At 44.0% G+C, this 20,296-nt stretch overlaps 1 long non-coding RNA gene across 50 annotated transcripts in view; it reads left to right on the forward strand.

Annotated features, from left to right (window-relative positions):
* LOC127009938 (uncharacterized) overlaps positions 1-19,286 on the forward strand; it is a 41,255-nt gene extending 21,969 nt beyond the window's left edge. The window contains exons 7-22 of one of the 50 annotated variants that reach the window (XR_007762591.1): positions 1,163-1,297; positions 3,121-3,206; positions 4,890-5,037; positions 6,223-6,379; positions 7,017-7,144; positions 8,476-8,679; positions 10,176-10,249; positions 10,918-11,078; positions 11,627-11,741; positions 13,582-13,695; positions 14,516-14,624; positions 15,919-16,110; positions 16,187-16,262; positions 16,413-16,489; positions 16,641-16,716; positions 16,867-19,286. This is a non-coding gene — a long non-coding RNA (uncharacterized LOC127009938). Of the gene's footprint in view, positions 1-1,162; positions 1,298-3,120; positions 3,207-4,889; positions 5,038-6,222; positions 6,380-7,016; positions 7,145-8,475; positions 8,680-10,175; positions 10,250-10,917; positions 11,079-11,626; positions 11,742-13,581; positions 13,696-14,515; positions 14,625-15,918; positions 16,717-16,791 lie in introns of all 50 variants that reach the window. The other 49 variants (XR_007762589.1, XR_007762569.1, XR_007762573.1 and 46 more) reach the window with 49 other exon arrangements.
* Positions 19,287-20,296: the final 1,010 nt, after the last annotated feature.

Genomic DNA, 20,296 nt, shown 5'->3' on the forward strand with positions numbered 1-20,296 from the left:
GTAGTAGTAGTAGTAGTAGTATCGAATCACATAACAACCGAACAACCTATCCTTCCTACTTACCTTACCTAACTGCCCAGTCAACCACCTAACCCCTTAAATAACTAGCTAATTACTTACGTTTCTACTTACCTTACTTCCTACTTACCTGCCGACCTAACTTTCTAAACCAAATAACTACCTAACCATCTGCTTTCTCATTTAACTACCTATTTAACTACCAACCCTTTTACTTAATCATCTATCTAACTACCTATCTTCTAACTTGGCTAACTACCTAAATACTTAATCAGATTACTACCTAACTACCTGACTTCCTTCTTAAAAACTAATTAACTACCTGATCAAATTACTACCTATCTACCTTACCTTACTTTCTCTTACTTTACCTCACCTTACCTTATCTTACCTTATCTTACCTTATCTTACCTTACCTGGCCATATCTAACCTTACATTACCTTACCTTTACCTTGACCTTACCTTACCTTACCTTACCTTACCTTATCTTACCTTACCTGGCCATATCTAACCTTACATTACCTTACTTTATCTTACCTTACTTTACCTTACCTTACCTTACCTTATCTTACCTTACCTGGTCATATCTAACCTTACATTACCTTACCTTTACCTTGACCTTACCTTACTTTACCTTACCTTACCTTACCTTATCTTACCTTACCTGGCCATATCTAACCTTACATTACCTTACCTTACCTTACCTTGCCTAACCTTACACTACCTTACCTTACCCTTAACTTGATCTTACCTTACCTTACCTTACCATATCTTACCTTACCTTACCTTGATGTTACCTTTCCTAATCTTACCTTATTTGACCTTACCCTTACATTACCTTACCATACCTTACCTTGACCTTACCTTACCTTACCTTACCTTACCATATCTTACCTTACCTTACCTTGATGTTACCCAACTTAATCTTACCTTACTTGACCTTACCCTTACATTACCTTACCATACCTTACCTTGACCTTACATTACTCTACCTTACCATACCTTACCTCACCTTACCTTACCTTGATGTTACCTCACCTAATCTTACCTTACCTGACCATACCTTACCATACCTTACCATACCTTACCATACCTTACCTTACCTTACCTTGCCTGACCTCATCACCTCGCCTCGCCACACAGGAGGGCCAGTTCGTGATAGATGACCTGCAGCGCGTGATGGCCCTGGATGGTCAGCTCACCTCCCATCCCATCGTGCAGCCCGTCAACCACCCCGACGAGATCACCGAGATATTCGACACAATCTCCTACAGCAAGGTGAGAAGAGATATGGGTTAGGTTAGGTTAGGTTAGGTTAGGTTAGGATAGGTTAGGTTAGGTTAGGTTAGGTTAGGTTAGGTTAGGTTAGGATAGGTTAGGTTAGGTTAGGATAGGTTAGGATAGGCTAGGTTAGGATAGGTTAGGTTAGGTTAGGTTAGGTTGAGTTGAGGATGGGATTGAGTTAGGTTGAGTTAGATAGGTTGGGTTGAGGTTGAGTTGGGTTAGGATGGGATGAGTTAGAGATAGGTTAAATAGGTTGGGTTAGGTTAGGTTGAGATAGGATAGGTTAGGTGAGTTAGGTTGGGATGAGTTAGGGTTAGGATAGGTTAAGATAGGTTAGATGAGTTGGGATGGGTTGAGATGGGGATTGGTTAGGTTATGGGGGATTGGGGTAGTTATTTCTTGAAATGAGTCACGCATTGGTTAATGCATTCTTATGAGTGTTTTTTTTCACGTTCAAGAAATCTGAAGGAGGGAAGAAAGGAGGAGGAATAAAGAAGGGAAAGAAGGATATGAAGGAGGGGGAAGTTAGGAGGTGAAGGAGTGTGTGAAGGAATACGAAGGACAAATAGGAAGAACAGAGGGAGGGAAGGAGGTATACAATTGATGAAGGGACTACCACCAGGGTCATAAAACTACCCCTGGATATGCCCACAACTCCTACGACAGTCAAATATGTGTGTTCTTAGGCGCAGAGATGTTAAGAATATGACCCACAGATAGATAGATAGATAGATAAAGAGAGAGAGAGTTGGGTATTAGGTTTTGAAAATGAAGCAAAAAATGAAAGGTGTTAAATTGAAAATGAAAGTGGATGGTATTGTAAAATTGTTAAATAATGATCCTGACCCCTTCCTTTCCCTTCCTTTCCCCTTCCCTTTCCTTCCCTTCCCTCATTATTTCCTTATCTTCCCTCTTCCCTTCCCTTACATCTCCTCCCCCTGCTTTTCCTTTCTCTTTCCTCTCTTCTTCTTACCCTGACCTTCCCCTCTCCTTTCCCTTCCTTTCCCCTTCCCTTTCCTTCCCTCCCCTCATTATCTCCTTATATTCCCTCTTCCCTTCCCTTTCATCTCCTCCCCCTGCTCTCCCAATCTCTTTACTCTCTTCTTCTTAACCAGACCTTCACCTCTCCTTTCCCTTCCTTTCCTCTCCTCTCCCCTTCCCTTTCCTTCCCTCCCCTCATTATCTCCTTATATTCCCTCTTCCCTTCCCTTACATCTCCTCCCCCTGCTCTCCCTATCTCTTTCCTCTCTTCTTCTTACCCTGACCTTCCCCTCTCCTTTCCCTTCCTTTCCCCTCCTCTCCCCTTCCCTTTCCTTCCCTCCCATCATTATTTCCTTATCTTCCCTCTTCCCTTCCCTTACATCTCCTCCCCCTGCTTTTCCTTTCTCTTTCCTCTCTTCTTCTTACCCTGACCTTCCCCTCTCCTTTCCCTTCCTTTCCCTTCGTCTCCCCTTCCCTTTCCTTCCCTCCCCTCATTATTTCCTTATCTTCCCTCTTCCCTTCCCTTACATCTCCTCCCCCTGCTCTCCCTATCTCTTTCCTCTCTTCTTCTTACCCTGACCTTCCCCTCTCCTTTCCCTTCCTTTCCCTTCGTCTCCCCTTCCCTTCCCTCCACTTCTCTCCCTTCCTTCACTGATACCTCCCTTTTCATCATTCATTCTCCCTTCTTTTCTCTCCCTTTCCACCTCTTCCTTCACTCCCCTCTCCTTCCCTTCTCTTTCCTCCATCCCTCCTCATCCTCCTCTCCTTCCCTTCTCTTTCCTCCATCCCTCCTCCTCATCCTCCTATCCTTCCCTCACTTCCATTCCTTCCCCCAGGGCGCCTCTGTTCTAAGGATGCTGGAGGACTTTCTGGGCCACGAGGTGTTCAGGGAGGGCGTCAGTCGCTTCCTCAGGCGGTACAAGTAAGTAGGAAGGTGTTAGCAAGGGGTGTTAGTAGGTTGTCATGTGTGTAAGTGGGGATATGTTAGTAAGTATGTTAGTAAGTCCATTCTGCACTGTACACCTCCTTCCCTTCCTCTGTTCTTTCTATTTTTCCTTCGTATTCCTTCACTATCTCCTTCATTCCCTCCTTCACCTCCTTCACTTGTCTCTTCTTCATATTCTTCGTTCCCTTCTCTCCTTCTTTTCTTCTCCTTCATCTCTCTTTCCTCCTTTTCCTGCTTCTTTATCCTTCCTTCATCCCCTCCTTCACCTCCTTCACTTCCCCCTCCTTCATATCCTTCTTTCCCTTCTTTCCTCCTCCTTCTTTTCTTCTCCTTCATCTCTCTTTCCTCCTTTTCCTGCTTCTTTATCCCTCCTTCACCACCTCCTTCATCCCCTCCTTCGCCTCCTTCACTTCCCCCTCCTTCATATCCTTCTTTCCCTTCTCTCCTCCTTTTTCTTTTCTTCCCTCCTTCATCTCTCTTTCCTCCTTTGTCTCCTTCTTTATCCCTCCTTCATCCCCTCCTTCACTTCCCCCTCCTTCATATCCTTCTTTCCCTTCTCTCCTCCTTCTTCTTTTCTTCCCTCCTTCACCTCTCTTTCCTCCTTTTCCTGCTTCTTTATCCCTCCTTCATCCCCTCCTTCACCTCCTTCACTTCTCTCTCCTTCATATCCTTCTTTCCCTTCTCTCCTCCTTCTTCTTTTCTTCCCTCCTTTATCTCTCTTTCCTCCTTTTCCTGCTTCTTTATCCCTCCTTCTTTCCCTCCTTCACCTCCTTCACTTCCCCCTCCTTCATATCCTTCTTTCCCTTCTCTCCTCCTTCTTTTCTTCTCCTTCATCTCTCTTTCCTCCTTTTCCTGCTTCTTTATCCCTCCTTCATCCCCTCCTTCACCTCCTTCACTTCTCTCTCCTTCATATCCTTCTTTCCCTTCTCTCCTCCTTCTTCTTTTCTTCCCTCCTTCATCTCTCTTTCCTCCTTTTCCTGCTTCTTTATCCCTCCTTCATCCCCTCCTTCACCTCCTTCACTTCTCTCTCCTTCATATCCTTCTTTCCCGTCTCTCCTCCTTCTTCTTTTCTTCCCTTCTTCATCTCTCTTTCCTCCTTTTCCTGCTTCTTTATCCCTCCTTCACCACCCTCCTCCATCCCCTCCTTCGCCTCCTTCACTTCTCTCTCCTTCATATCCTTCTTTCCCGTCTCTCCTCCTTCTTCTTTTCTTCCCTCCTTCATCTCTCTTTCCTCCTTTTCCTGCTTCTCCATCCCTCCTTCACCCTTCCTTTACTTCCTTTCTCCTTTCCTTCACTTCCTTTCTTCTCCTTCACCACCTCCTTCACCTTCCTTTTCATCCACCTCCTCTCCCTCAACCTTCATTTTCACCTCCTCTTCCTCCTTCTTCATCCCTCCTTCACCCCTCCTTCATATCCTACCCTCCTTCACATCCTTTCTTCTCTCCTCCACCTCCTTCTTCATCCATTCCTTTACCCCTCCTTCATATCCTTTCTTCTCTCCTTCACCTCCTCCTTCATCCCTCCTTCACATCCTCCTTCCCCTCCTCTCCCTCAACCTTCTTTTTTACCTGCTCCGCCTTCTTCATCCCTCCTTCATCTCTCCTTCCCCTCCTTCACCTCTCCTTCACCTCCTTCACCACCTCCTCCCCCCTCCGTCAGGTACCGTAACGCCGTGACCCGGGACCTGTGGCGGGAGCTGGAGGCCGCGGCGCCGCCCGGGGGACCCAACATCACCCTGGTCATGGACACCTGGACACGGCAAATGGGTCTTCCGGTGCTCCAGGTGACCCCAAGCACCGAGGACCAGGTGAGGAGGGGGGGGGGGGAATGGGAAGGGATGGAGGAAGGGTCGGGGTAAGGGATGGGGATGGAATGGGAAGATGAGGAAGGTGAATGGAAGAGTATATGGAGGGATGAAGAATGGAGAAGAGGAGGAACTGGATGAAGAGGACGATTGGGAGAGAAAGAATGGGGAAAAGGAGGAAGAGGAGGAATGGGGAGGAGGAGGAAGGTGAATGAGAGAGTATATGAAGGAAGGAAGAATGGAGAAGAGGAGGAACTGGATGAAAAGAATGGGGAAAAAGAGGAAGGGGAGGATTGGGGAGGAGGAGGAGGAAGGAAAAAAATATGGATGAAGAAAGAATGAAAATATGGAGGGAGGAAGAAGTTGAAGGAAAGGATTGAGAGAGAAAGAATGGGGAAAAGGAGGAAGGGGAGGATTAGGGAGGAGGAGGAAGGTGAAGGAAAAAAATATGGATGGAGAGAAAATGAAAATATGGAGGGAGGAAGGGTAGGAGGAAGAAGTTGAAGGAAAGGAATGAGAGAGAAAGAATGGTAGGAGGAAGAAGTTGAAGGAAAGGAATGAGAGAGAAAGAATGAGGAAAAGGAGGAAGAAGGAGGAAAAGGAAGAGAAGGACAAAACCGAGAGGAAAAATATGGAGGGAGGAAAAAGTTGAAGAAAGGATTGAGAGAGAAAGAATAGGAAAGATTAGGAAGAGGAGGAAAAGGAAAACGAGGACAAAACTGAGAGGAAAATATGGAGGGAGGAGGAAAAGGAAGAGGAGGACAAAACCGAGAGGAAAATATGGAGGGAGGAAGAAAGGGTTGGAGGGAGAAGTTGAAGGAAAGGATTGAGAGAGAAAGAATGGGAAAGATTAGGAAGAGGAGGAAAAGGAAAAGGAGGACAAAACTGAGAGGAAAATATGGCGGGAGGAAAAATGGAAAAAAAAGAAAATATGTGAATAATGAAAAAAAAATAATAATAGGAGTCAGTCATCTCTATCTATTCATCTATCTCTATCTGTCTATCGGTCTGTCTATCTGTCTATCTGCATTATCAAACTACTTATATCTATCTACCTGTCCTTCTGTCTCATTATCCATCCATCTACCTGTCTATTTATCTAACTACTTATCTAACTATCAATCTGTCTATCCATCCATCAATCCATCCATCTATCCATCTATCTATCTATATATCTATCTATCGCAGAACAAGTTGGTCATCACCCAGACCCGCTTCCTGAGTGATCCCACCGCTGCGAGCGCCGATGATTCCCCGTATGACTACAAGTGGGATGTGCCCGTCACCCTGTTCTCCGACGCCTCGCCCAGGGAGCTGCACTGGTTCATGAGGGGCATGGACAAGCGTACGTAGCCTGGGGGGGGGGGGGGGAGGGGGAGCTGTGTGTGTGTGTGTGCGTGTGCGTGTGTGTGTGTAGGAGGTGGGGGAGAGGTGAGAGTGGCTATGTATGTGTTATTTTTCTATTGCAGGGAAGAAGACAGCTCAAGGGTTTTAAATATAGGAAACAATAAGAAAACATTGGCACTGCTCCTGCAAACAATGTATAGTAAAAGAGATAATTAAAAGGAGGTTAGAGTCACTTGTGTGTGTGAAAAGACGTTGTAATTGATAGGAAATATTTGGTAGGCCTACATATTTTTTTTTCTTTTCATTCTCTCCTTCCTCTTTTATGAACTCTTTATTTCCCGTTTCATTCTCCTTTCTCTTCTCGTTGTCTTATTTACTTTCCTTTTCCTTTTCCCACATAACTCTTCAAGCCTTTTCTTTCCATGTCTCCCTTTCTTATTGCACCTTATAAACTCTTTTTCTTACTCCTGTGTTTTCCTTCCTTTCCTCCTTCTCCTCCCTATCACCCCCTCTTCCTCCTCCGCCCATTCCCTCGCTTATATCACCATGTACTCCTCTTTCATTCTCTCCTTTTCCCTCACCTCCTCTTCTTCCCCCCTCACCCCCTATCACCCTATCTCTCTCCTCCTCAACAGTGGTGGTGACCCGGCCGCCTGGTTCGTCCTGGGTTAAGTTCAACGTGGGTCAGTTCGGCTACTACAGAGTGAACTATGACCCGGCGCTGTGGCGTGACCTTATCGCCCTGCTGACCACCAACCACGAGGTGAGGCGACATGGGGAGGAAGGGAGGGAAGGAGTAAGGGCGTTAGGGAGATCATTATATAATTATTTTTTTGTTATTTTCAGAGTTTTGTGTTATTAATTTGTTTTTTTCAGAATTATACATATTTTTTTTCTTTTTTAGTGTTATATGTAATCGTTTTTTTTTTTTTCATTTTTAGTTACACATATTTGTTTCTTTCATTTTTAGAGTTAACGGAACTTATAAATTTAGTGAAAGTCCGTTCGCTAAGAGTTAACAAAGATAGTCGAAGCAGCAACCCACCAAAAATAAGTTGGCTTCGTTATGAGCGGTTAGTAGAGAAAGAATCTACAATCGTCAAGAGTGGAAGACTCGTAGGGCTGTATTTTAAGACACCATCGCTTCTCACATCAACTATTTCTAAAGGTCAAAGAGGGGATCAATCGGGTTTTCATGAGTGTTTTTTAAGGTTCATGGCACAGAAGAAGGGTCAAACTACCACCAGGGTCATAAAACTACCACTGGAAAGGCCTACAGCTCCTACGAAAGCCATGTCAAATATGTGAACTTGGGCGACGAAATGTTTTAAGATAAGACTCATAGCCCGTCCAGCCCCAAAAGGGAAAATAAGGACATAAAACAAAATGAAGAAGAAGAAGAGATTAGCAGTTATCGGATTAGTGGACCCATGCTTTCCACGTTCCCTCTACCATACTCTCCTCGTCCTCTATCGTGCTTCTATCCTCCTCTTCCTCCTTCTCTACCTTCGTCTTTTCCTCCTCGTCCTCTATCGAGCTTCTTACTAACCTCCTCTTCCTCCTTCTCTACCTTCGTCTTTTCCTCATCATCCTCTATCGTGCTTCTTACTAACCTCCTCTTCCTCCTTCTCTACCTTCGTCTTTTCCTCCTCGTCCTCTATCGAGCTTCTTACTAACCTCCTCTTCCTCCTTCTCTACCTTCGTCTTTTCCTCCTCATCCTCTATCGTGCTTCTTACTATCCTCCTCTTCCTCCTTCTCTACCTTCGTCTTTTCCTCCTCATCCTCTATCGTGCTTCTTACTATCCTCCTCTTCCTCCTTCTCTACCTTCGTCTTTTCCTCCTCATCCTCTATCGTGCTTCTTACTATCCTCCTCTTCCTCCTTCTCTACCTTCGTCTTTTCCTCCTCGTCCTCTATCGTGCTTCTTACTATTCTCCTCTTCCTCCTTCTCTGCCTTCGTCTTTTCCTCCTCATCCTCTATCGAGCTTCTTACTATTCTCCTCTTCCTCCTTCTCTACCTTCGTCTTTTCCTCCTCGTCCTTTGTCTGAACCAGGAGTTATGTTTTGTCACTCCCTCTCCTCCTTCCCCAACAGGCCCTGAGTCCCCCTGACCGCGCCTCGCTGCTGGACGACGCCTTCAACCTGGCCAGCTCGGGGCGGCTTCCCTACCCCACCGTGCTGTCCCTCATCGCCTACCTGGACAAGGAGACGCACTACATCCCCTGGGCCACCGCCGCCTCGCACCTCGACAAGATCGGCCGGCTCCTGCGACGCACCGAGGCCTATCCTTACTTCAGGGTGCGTAATAATTCAACGTTGCCAGATTGTTGTACTTCATTCCCATTCCCCATTCCCCCTTTCTTCATTCCTATTCCCCGTTTCATCATTCCCATTCCCCGTTTCATCATTCCCATTCCTCCTTTCTTCATTCCCATTCCCCTTTCTTCATTCCCATTTCCCTTTCTTCATTCCCCATTCCCCCTTTTCTTCATTCCTATTCCCCGCTTCTTCATTCCTATTCCCCGTTTCTTCATTTCCATTCCCCCTTTCTTCATTTCCATTTCCCCTTTCTTCATTCCCATTCCCCATTCTTCATTCCCATTCCCCTTTCTTCATTCCTATTCCCCTTTCTTCATTCCCAATTCCCCTCTTTCTCCATTCCCATTCCCCCGTTTCTTCATTCCCATTCCCCCGTTTCTTCATTCCTATTCCCCATTCTTCATTCCCATTCCCCATTCTTCATTCCCATTCCCCTTTTTTCATTCCCATTTCCCTTTCTTCATTCCCATTCCCCCTTTTTCATTCCCAGTCCCCTTTCTTCATTCCCCATTCCCCCCTTTCTTCATTCCTATTCCCCGTTTCTTCATTTCTATTCCCCCTTTCTTCATTTCCATTTCCCCTTTTTCATTCCCATTCCCCTTTCTTCATTCCCATTCCTCCTTTCTTCATTCCCATTCCCCTGTTTCTTCATTCCCATTCCCCTTTCTTCATTCCCATTTCCCCGTTTCTTCATTCCTATTCCCCGTTTCTTCATTCCCATTCCCCCGTTTCTTCATTCCCATTCCCCGTTTCTTCATTCCCATTCCCCATTCTTTATTCCCATTCCCCCGTTTCTTCATTCCCATTCCCCTTTCTTCATTCCTATTCCCCCTTTCTTCATTTCCATTCCCCCTTTCTTCATTCCCATTCCCCTTTCTTCATTCATATTCCCTTTCTTCATTCCATTCCCCCTTTCTTCATTCCTATTCCCCCTTTCTTCATTTCCATTCCCCCTTTCTTCATTCCTATTCCCCGTTTCTTCATTTCTATTCCCCCGTTTTTCATTTCCATTCCTCCTTTTCATTCCCATTCCCCCGTTTCTTCATTCCCATTCCCCCGTTTCTTCATTCCCATTCCCCCGTTTCTTCATTCCTATTCCCCTTTCTTCGTCCCCATTCCCCCCTTTCTTCATTCCCATTCCCCTTTCTTCATTCCCAATTCCCCTCTTTCTTCATTCCCAATCCCCTTTCTTCATTCCCCTTCCCCCTTTCTTCATTCCCATTCCCCCGTGTCTTCATTCCCATTCCCTGTTTCTTCATTTCCCATTCCCTTTCTTCATTCCCATTCTTCATTCCCATTCCCTTTCTCATTCCTTTCTTCATTCCTATTCCCCTTTCTTCATTCCCATTCCCCTTTCTTCATTCCCAATTCCCCTCTTTCTTCATTCCCATTCCCCTTTCTTCATTCCCATTCCCCTTTCTTCATTCCCATTCCCATTCCCCCTTTCTCATTCCCCTTTCCTCGTTCCCCCACAGAAATACATGGTGAGCTTGGTGAAGGGTCACGTCGAGGCGCTGGGGTGGGAGGACACAGGTTCACACTTGGACAGGTGAGACAGACCCTCCACCTCTTCCCTCCTTCCTTCCTTTCTTTCTTCATTCATTCATGCATTCTGTTTCTCTTTTCCTTTCATTTTCTTACTTCCCTTCTTTCCTTCCTTATTCTTTCCTTCATTATTTCTACCTTTCCTTTTTTCTCTTGTTTTTTCCTTCCTTCCTTCCTCCCTCCTATCCCTCATTCCTTCCTTTTTTATTCCATCCTTCCTCCCTCCTTTCCTTTCTTTTCCCTTTCTTTTTCTTCTCTTCTGCCTTTCCTTTCCTTTCTTTTCTCCATCCTTCTCCCTTCCCTCCCTCCCTCCTCTCCCTCTTTCCTTCCTTTTACCCTTTCATTCTTTCTTGCTTCCTTCCTTTCTTCCTTCTTTCCTTCCCTTCCTTACACCCCATCTTCCTCCCCTCCCTCCCTCCTCTCCCTCTTTCCTTCCTTCTACCCTTTCATCCTTTCTTGCTTCCTTCCTTCCTTTGTTCCTTCTTTCCTTCCCTTCCATACACCCCATCTTCCTCCCCTCCCTCCTCTCCCTCTCTCCTTCCTTCAACCCTTCCATCCAGTCTTGCTTCCTTCCTACCTCTTTCTTCTTTCCTTCCCTTCCTTACACCCTCACTTCCTTCCCTCCCTCCTTCCCTCCTCTTTCAACCCCTCACACTCCACCGTCACCCACAGGAGGAAGAGGCTGTGGTTCATGTTCCTGGCGTGCTCGAATGGGTACGAGCCGTGTCTGCAAGGGGCGAGGGACAGACTCCTGGCGTGGGTGAAGGACCCTAATTACTACCTGCCCCCCAATACTCGCTCCTTAGTCTACAGGTTCGGGATGCAAAAACCAGGTGAGGGTTCGTCTTGGGGAGAGAGAAAAGTAGATGCGCCAGTAGGTGTGTTGCAGGTGTGGAGGGTTGTAAAAGAGGTGTAAAGGTGTGCTAATTGAGTTTCAGGTGTGTGTTGATAATATAGAAACACACAAGTACAAAATAAGTTAAAGGAATAAGGATGAGACACAAATGCAAATAGGTCTACAGGTGTGCTACAGGACTAATGCAGGTGTGTGTTTCAGGTGTGGAGGGTTGTAAAAGAGGTGTAAAGGTGTGCTAATTGAATTTCAGGTGACATACAAGTACAAAATAAGTAATAAGAGAAATGTTAAAATGTAGAGTAATAAAGATGAGATACAAATACAAACAGGTCTACAGGTGCGCTACAGGACTAATGCAGGTGTGTGTTTCAGGTGTGTAAAGGTGTGCTAATTGAATTTCAGGTGACATACAAATACAAAATAAGTAATAATAGAAATGTAAAAATGTAGAGGAATAAAGACAGAAAGACGAATGCAAATAGGTCTACAGGTGTGCTACAAGACTAATGCAGGTGTGTGTTTCAGGTGTGGAGGTGTGGGAGGCCATGCTGGACAGGTATACGGGTGAGACCAATGCCCAGGAGAAGACCAAGCTGGCGGTGGGTCTGGCCAGCACCACGGAGGACTGGGTGGCGCAGAGGTGAGGACTGGCAACACTGTAGTCATCACCATTAGTCATCATTAGGAGTCATCATCATCAGTCATCATTATCATTATCACCATCCTCTTCATCATTATAGTCATCAGTCATTATCATTACCTTATCATTATCATTGTTTGTAGTCATCCATCATTACCAACATTATCTAAACATCACTATCACCATAATTATCTGCATTCATCACCATCTGTCTGTCATTATCAGTCTCACCATCCTTATTATCATCTGTAGTCATCACCTTTAATCACTGTCATCATCATCACCACCACCATCCTCATCACCATCATCACCATCCTCATCATCATCTCTTCTTTGTTGTATATCTGTCGCCTTAAAACATCGTCTTTTTAGCTGAGGCAGGAAAAAGGAGGAAAAAGGTCCCGCGAATTACTTTAGTCCCCCATTTTCCCAGTTTTATGAGTAGAACAAATTAATATCTCCGTGATTACTGAGATAATTATGGGTTGGGTGTCCTGTCTGTTGTAAGCTTCTTGTTAAATGGGGCAAAGAGAAAAAGAGGAAAAAGAACGTCCCGCGAGTTACTGTAGTCCCCCATTTTCCCAGTTTTATGAGTAGAACAAATAAATATCTCCGTGATTACTGAGATAATTATGGGTTAGGTGTCCTGTCTGTTGTAAGCTTCTTGTTAAATGAGGGAAAAAAAAAGAGAGAAAAAGAGGAAAAAGAACGTCCTACGAGTTAGTTTAGTCCCCCATTTTCCCAGTTTTATGAGTAGAACAAATTAATATCCCTGTGATTACTTAGATAATTATGGGTTAGGTATCCTGTCTGTTGTAAGCTTCTTGTTAAATGAGTGAAAAAAAAAGAGAGAAAAAGAGGAAAAAGAACGTCCCGCGAGTTACTTTAGTCCCCCATTTTCCCAGTTTGATGAGTAGAACAAATAAATATCCCCGTGATTACTTAGATAATTATTATGGGTTAGGTGTCCTGTCTGTTGTAAGCTTCTTGTTAAATGAGGCAAAGAGAAAAAGAAGGAAAAAGAATGTCCCGTGGTTCAGATCAGTCCCCCTCTTCGTTCCCCTTTTCATACTTCATACCGACATAATCTATCCTCACCCTAATCCCTCTCCCCCTTTCCTTCCTCTTTTCCTTCCCTCACCCTGCCCTTACCCTAATCCCTCTCCCTCCTTGCTTCTTCTTATCCTTCCCTCACACCACTCCCCTCACCCTGTCCTCACCCTAATCCCTCTCCCTCCTTGCTTCTTCTTATCCTTCCCTCACACTACACCCTCACCCTGTCCTCACCCTAATCCCTCTCCCTCCTTGCTTCTTTTTATCCTTCCCTCACACCACTCCCCTCACCCTGTCCTCACCCTAATCCCTCTCCCCCCTTCCTTCTTCTTATCCTTCCCTCACACTACACCCTCACCCTGTCCTCACCCTAATCCCTCTCCCCCCTTGCTTCTTCTTACCCTTCCCTCACCCTAATCCCTCTCCCCTCTTCCTTCTTATCCTTCCCTCACACTACTACCCTTACCCTGTCCTCACCCTAATCCCTCTCACCCCTTCCTTCTTCTTATCCTTCCCTCACACTACTACCCTTACCCTGTCCTCACCCTAATCCCTCTCACCCCTTCCTTCTTCTTATCCTTCCCTCACACCACTCCCCTCACCCTGTCCTCACCCTAATCCCTCTCACCCCTTCCTTCTTCCTATCCTTCCCTCACCCTGTCCTCACCCTAATCCCTCTCCCCTCTTCCTTCTTCTTACCCTTCCCTCACCCTAATCCCTCTCCCCTCTTCCTTCTTATCCTTCCCTCACACTACACCCTCACCCTAATCCCTCTCCCCCCTCCCAGGCTGCTCACCCTGGCCACCAATGACAGCGTAGTGAGGAGCCAGGACTATTTCTCCATGCTCAACAATATGGCCCGCAGCCCCTGGAACACCTACCTCGTCTGGGACTACGTCAGGTAAGGAAACTCCCATTACCTGTACCTAATGACCTGTGTGTTTAGGGTTTATTTATCTATTTGTTTGTTTGTTTGTTTACGTTTGTGTTTATGTCTAGTGGGCTTTTGTGTTTGTTTTTGGCTTGCTGTAAAAAAAAAAAGTTGTATTGATTTTTTTGTTTTTCTGTTTAGTGTTTTTTTATTATTTTTGTCGTTTTGTTTATGTTATTTTTCTTGTTCTTGTTTATTTTTGCTTTGTTTTGTGTTCTTCATCTCCATTATTGCTCTTTGTTCTTGATTTGTTAGACTTTTTTTAGATCCTGTTGTTGTTGTTTTTATATCACTGTTTGTTATTTAGTTTCTGTTTAGTGGTTTTGTTTCTTTTTTGTTTTGGTATATCGTTTCCTCATTGTATTTTTCTTGGTGTTGTTTTTCATTGTCATTGTTGTTGTTGTTGTTTTCGTTCTTCCTTGTTGTTCCTCAGTTTCCTTGTTTTTCTTTCCACCTTTTCTTGACCCGTTTTTTATTTTCTGTTCTATGTCTTTCTCTTTAGTTCTTGTATCTATGTTGTGTTTATTAGTACAGTATTTTTATTATTATTATCATTATCTTTACTACTACTACTACTACTACTACTACTACTACTATTACTACTACATCTCCCGAAATTGACCTCTCTTTCGGCCACTTCTTTTGATTCTTTTTGTGAGCAGGGAGTAGCGGGCTTTTTTTTTTTATTATTGTTTCCTTTTTTGTGTGCCCTTGAGCTGTCTCCTTTGTTGTAAAAAAAAACAAAAACTACTACCATTACCACCACTACTACTACTACTACCACCAACAGGTCACACTGGGAGGAGTTGGTTGAGCGCTTCACCCTCAACAACCGCTACCTTGGACGAATGGTGAAGTTTGTGGTCACCAGGCTGTCCACACCCACCCAGCTGACGGACGTAAGTATAGAAATAATCGTAATGAATGGTGGGAGGCTTGGAGGTCTTGGTGGCGTGCAGTATGTTAAGTTATGTTATGTGAAAAGTGGGTTAAAATCTCTACGGATGTTTTGTGTATCAATTCACGTCATTTTCTCTTCACTTTTTTTTCTCTCGCACTCACTTTCTTTTCCTCCTTTTTTGGTGGAGTGCAGTGTGTTAAGTCTGATGAAAAGTGTGTTAAAATTTCTATGGATGTTTTGTGTATCAATTATTGTCACTTTCTCTTCACTTTTTTTACTCTCACACTCTCTCTTCCTCATTTTCTCCCTCACTTTTTTCTCTTCACTTTTTTCTCTTGCACTCACTTTCTTTTCCTCCTTTTCTCTCGCACTTTTTTCTCTTTTCACTTTTTTCTCTTACTTTCTCTTCACTTTTTTTTCTCTTACTCACTTTCTCTTCCTCATTTTCTCCCTCACTCACATCCTCACTCTCTTACCCTCTTTCCCCAGTATATCCCTCATTTTCATTTTCGTATTCATATTTTTTTCATATTCCTATTAATTTTTGTATGCCTTTTCATTTTCGTATTCATTTTCATTCTCTTTTTTCTATTCATTTTCACACGCCTTTAATCATACATTCCCCTTCTTCATTTTTATATTATTTTTTTCATTACTCCTTTTCATTTTCATTCTTAGTCCTTTTCATCTTCGTTTTTTTCATTTTCATATTCATTTTTTTCACTTTCGTCACGTCCTTCCTCATTCCTCCCATTTCCTCTTTTCTTTATTCACTTCTTCATGTTCCCTTCTTTCCTCCTCACACATACTTCTCCCCATCCTTATTCCTTCCTTTCTTCTCTCCTCACATTCCCTCATTCCCCTGTTCACTCCTTTAAACACCTCCCTCTTCTCTTCAAACACCCTTCTCCCCTTCCTCCATTTCTCCCTTCCATTCTCTGCTACACACTCCCCATTCACCCTCTCTGTCCCTTCTCTCCTTTAAACACCTCCCTCTCTTCAAACACCCTTCTCCCCTTCCTCCATTTCTCCCTTCCATTCTCAACTACACACTCCCCATTCACCCTCTCTGTCCCTTCTCTCCTTTAAACACCTCCCTCTTTTCTTCAAACACCCTTCTCCCCTTCCTCCATTTCTCCTCCATTCTCTGCTACACACTCCCCATTCACTCTCACTTTGTCCCTTCTCCTCTCCTTTAAACTCCTCCATAACTCCCTCACGCACACACTTCTCCCTTTCTCTCCTTCCTTTCCCTTCCGCCCCCTCCCCTCTCACCCTCCCTTCATCCCCAGGTCCAGTCGTTCTTCAAGCAGTACCCGGAGGCTGGCTCAGGGGCCCGGTCGAGGCAGCAGGCCCTGGAGGAGCTGGAGAGCAACATTCACTGGGTGGGCGAGCACGCTGACCACCTCCTGGCCTGGCTCACCGACTGGACACATCAACGAGCGCCCTAACTGAAACCAGGAAGCTGTATCACCCTAGGGAAGGTTTTGTTAGTGTGTTAGGGACTTTGTGACTTTCTAGGGTTTTTTCTATTACTCTAAGCTACGTAACTCCAGGAAGGTTTTGTTAGTGTGTTAGGGAATTTGTGACTTTCTAGGGTTTTTTCTATTACTCTAAGCTACGTAACTCCAGGAAGGTTTTGTTAGTGTGTTAGGGAATTTGTGACTTTCTAGGGTTTTTTCTATTACTCTAAACTATGTAACTCCAGGAAGGTTTTGTTAGTGTTAGGGAATTTGTGACTTTCTAGGGTTTTTTCTATTACTCTAAACTATGTAACTCCAGGAAGGTTTTGTTAGTGTGTTAGGGAAATTCGTGACTTTCTAGGGTTTTTTCTATTACTCTAAACTATGTAACTCCAGGAAGGTTTTGTTAGTGTGTTAGGGAATTTGTGACTTTCTAGGGTTTTTTCTATTACTCTAAGCTATGTAACTCCAGGAAGGTTTTGTTTGTGTGTTAGGGAATTTGTGACTTTCTAGGGTTTTTCTATTACTCTGAGCTATGTAACTCCAGGAAGGTTTTGTTAGTGTGTTAGGGAATTTGTGACTTTCTAGGGTTTTTTCTATTACTTTAAACTATGTAACTCCAGGAAGGTTTTGTTAGTGTGTTAGGGAATTTGTGACTTTCTAGGGTTTTTCTATTACTCTAAACTGTGTAACTCCAGGAAGGTTTTGTTAGTGTGTTAGGGAATTTGTGACTTTCTAGGGTTTTTCTATCACTCTAAACTGTGTAACTCCAGGAAGGTTTTGTTAGTGTGTTAGGGAATTTGTGACTTTCTAGGGTTTTTTCTATTACTCTAAGCTATGTAACTCCAGGAAGGTTTTGTTAGTGTGTTAGGGAAATTCATGACAGTCTAGGGTCTTTTCTATTACTCTAAGCTATGTAACTCCAGGAAGGTTTTGTTAGTGTGTTAGGGAATTTGTGACTTTCTAGGGTCTTTTCTATCACTAAGCTATGTAACTCCAGGAAGGTTTTGTTAGTGTGTTAGGGCAGTTCAGGACTATAGTAGGGCAGTTTCTAGCACCTTAAGTTATATAATATACAGGACATAACAACACACACACACACACACACACACACACACACACACACTTAGTAAAAAACTGAGGAAGGGAAGATACTTGAGAGACATAAAGAAATATAGCTTTCCACAAAGAAATATAGAGGTTCGGAACAGACTAAGTGAGGATGTAGTATCAGCGAGGAGTGTGCAAAGCTTTAAGGAAAAGTTTGATAAGTGCAGATACGGAGACGGGACCACACGATCGTAAACCCAGGCCCTTTAAAACTACAACTAGGTAAATACACACACACACACACACTCACACACAGGAGCTAACAAAAGGCATGTATATATAAATTCAGTGTATGTAGATTCTCAGACAATAAGAATAAATGTATCTGTATAGTTGAGTCCATTCCTTTGAGATGGAGAAGACTTAGTAAGGAAAGATAGCACATGTGTTAGCTATATATATAGTTGTGTGTGTTGCATAGTGCCATTAGGGTAGAGTATATTTTATGGGGAGTGAATGGCGGTAGTTGTGTGAGGTTTACCTGTTGTGTTAAAGTTGTTTTAGATCAGTATTTTATGATGCTTGTACTTAATATATATTCACTACATGCTCCTGCAAACACACACACAAATTAAAAGTCGGTTCGCTCAGCTCACACCCGAGAGTTTTCAGGTTCAATTCCCGGACGAAGTGCAGACAGATGGGGCGTCTCCTTACACCCATACCCTGTCCACCCAGCAGTGAATGGGCGCTGGGTGACAGTCTGTGGAAGTGTTACCAGAGTATTGCACTCTTCACGTTGTATTTCCCAGTTTCTGACCCTTAACTATTGCCAAAAACATCAGTAGGTAACGGTTTTAACAACAACTTGAATTGAACATCGTCATTTGTGGGGGGTATGGTGGCAGAAGGAAGAGAGGAAGACCCGGGACGAGATGGAAGGCCTGTATTGTGGCGGATAGCAGGGAGAAGAACTTGGACCTTGAAGTGGCGGATGACAGGGTTAGATGGAGGAGACTCATCAAGAACAGCGACCCCGTATAGAAACTGGGTAATAATGCTGCGGAAGAAGAGGAATTTTGGGGGTATGACAGTTTTGGGTCTGAAGCTGATAAATATAATGAGTAACGTTGGTCTGTGGGTGTGACTCATGAGCTCGACACACTCATGTAAGATACGAGTAGGTGAACACATGCATTTTATCCACAGTACGAAGAACCCTTTTATATACCTGTCTAAAGTAGCATAAAGCATAGCAGTTTGTAGGTATATTTGTATGTTATGGTAATGTTAAGGTGTGGGTGTACAGGTGTTTTGATGGGCAGGTCTAGTTATATTTATCCTCGGTTTATTTCTTCTCCTTTTCTCTTCTTTTCTTTTAGCATCCTTACTCTCTGAAGGTCTGGTTATCTCTATTCTCAGTTTATCCACATTGCCACACACATTCCTGCGTTGTCATCTCCCTGCATTGTGACGAGGAGAAGGTTCTTGTGTTGTGAGCTCATTGTGAAAAGGAGGTTGTTTTAACATATTCCTGTGTGTGTTTGCACTTGTCTTGCTAAAATCTTGCGTCTTTCTAAAATCTTGTGTCTTCCCAAATTCCCGTCTTCCCAAATTTCTGTCTTCCTAAATTCTTGGGGCTTTGTGGTGCAGTGGTTAGCACACTCGGCTCACAACAGAGAGAGCCCGGGTTCGATTCCCGGGCGGAGTGGGAAAAATTGGGCGGCTTTTCCGATACCCTATGCCCCTGTCCACCCAGCAGTGAATGGGTACCACGTATTAATCGGGGGTTGTGTCCCGTCTCCTGGGGTCTGTTCCCTTCTCCTATAATTCCTTCCCCCTCTTGTCTCTCTCCGGCATATGACCACAGATATTGCGCCGACTAAACGAAACTTTCCAACTTTCCTAAATTCTTGTCTTCCTAAATTCCTCTAAAAATTGTGTACATGTTTTTTGCTTTCCTCTATAAGTCATAGTACAGCCCGTTGACCTCCAGTACGCCCACACCTTGGTTAGGACTTGTATAGAACTCGTGTGTAGGTGTATTTAGTATGTGTAGCCTGCTTATATATATAGTATGTATGGACGTGTAGCCTACCATTTTGTATGACCCTCTGACACTTCAATAAATATTCCAGTAAGAGAAATTATCAATGGGGAAGGAGAGGCGAAAAAGGGGAGAAGAAGGAAGATAAGGGAAAGGAGAAGAGGGAGGAGAAGGACGAGGGGAAGAGGGAGAGGAAGGAAGGGAAAGGAGGGAGAGGAAGGAAGGGGGGATGAAGGAAAGGAGGGAGAAGAAGGAAGGGGGGATGAAGGAGAGGAGGGAGAGGAAGGAAGGGGGGATGAAGGAGAAGAGGGAAGGGGAGAGGAGGGAGAGAAGGGAAGGGGAGAGAAGGAGAAGGAGAAGAGAGAGGAAGGAAGAGGGAGGAGAAGGAAGGGCAAAAGCAGGGAGAGGAAGGAAGAGGAAAAAAGGGAGAGGTTACAGAGGCAGGTATAAAAAGATGTAGTAAATATATATACCTTTAGAAAGCATTGTGAGCATGAGGGAACCATATAAAACTTCTCCATTACACCTGTCCTACAACACCTATGCTATCTGTCTATTCATTTATCTACCTGTCTTTCTACTTAACACACGAGCAAGTCTGAGCATTGAGTAAGAGATGAAGAGAAAAAAAGGTATATGGACAGTAAGTTATGGCAATGGTGATGGGTAGTTATTTAATTTTCAACCAAGGACATGCTTAAGTAAATGTGTATATATTTGTGGTTATTGAGAGATTAGTGGATTTTGTTGAGTGATTTTTCCACGTGGGTTGTAACATTTTCCTCTGTCCTCTCTGACGCCAACCAACATTTTATTTTTATTTTTATACAAACTATATTGCCGGTGTTTATTTTTATTTTCACTGACTAACTTATAATTTGCCTCCTTTTACCATAGAAGAAGGTAGAGGTCTTTATGCAGGTTCAAGGATGGTTTAGGCTCGGGGTCATCATTTTCAACTTTAATTTTCTCTGTTATTATCACTTCCAGCGTCATGTCCTTCCCGTGAGAGTGAGATGAAGGTGTTTAGCTGAAGTGAGAGTGACATGAGCCTTGGGGGAGATATATGAGAGGAGAGAAATGAGAAAGAGAAGGAAGAGATAGTTACGA

Source organism: Eriocheir sinensis, chromosome 42, assembly GCF_024679095.1.
Source record: "Eriocheir sinensis breed Jianghai 21 chromosome 42, ASM2467909v1, whole genome shotgun sequence".
Lineage (NCBI taxonomy): Eukaryota > Metazoa > Arthropoda > Malacostraca > Decapoda > Varunidae > Eriocheir > Eriocheir sinensis.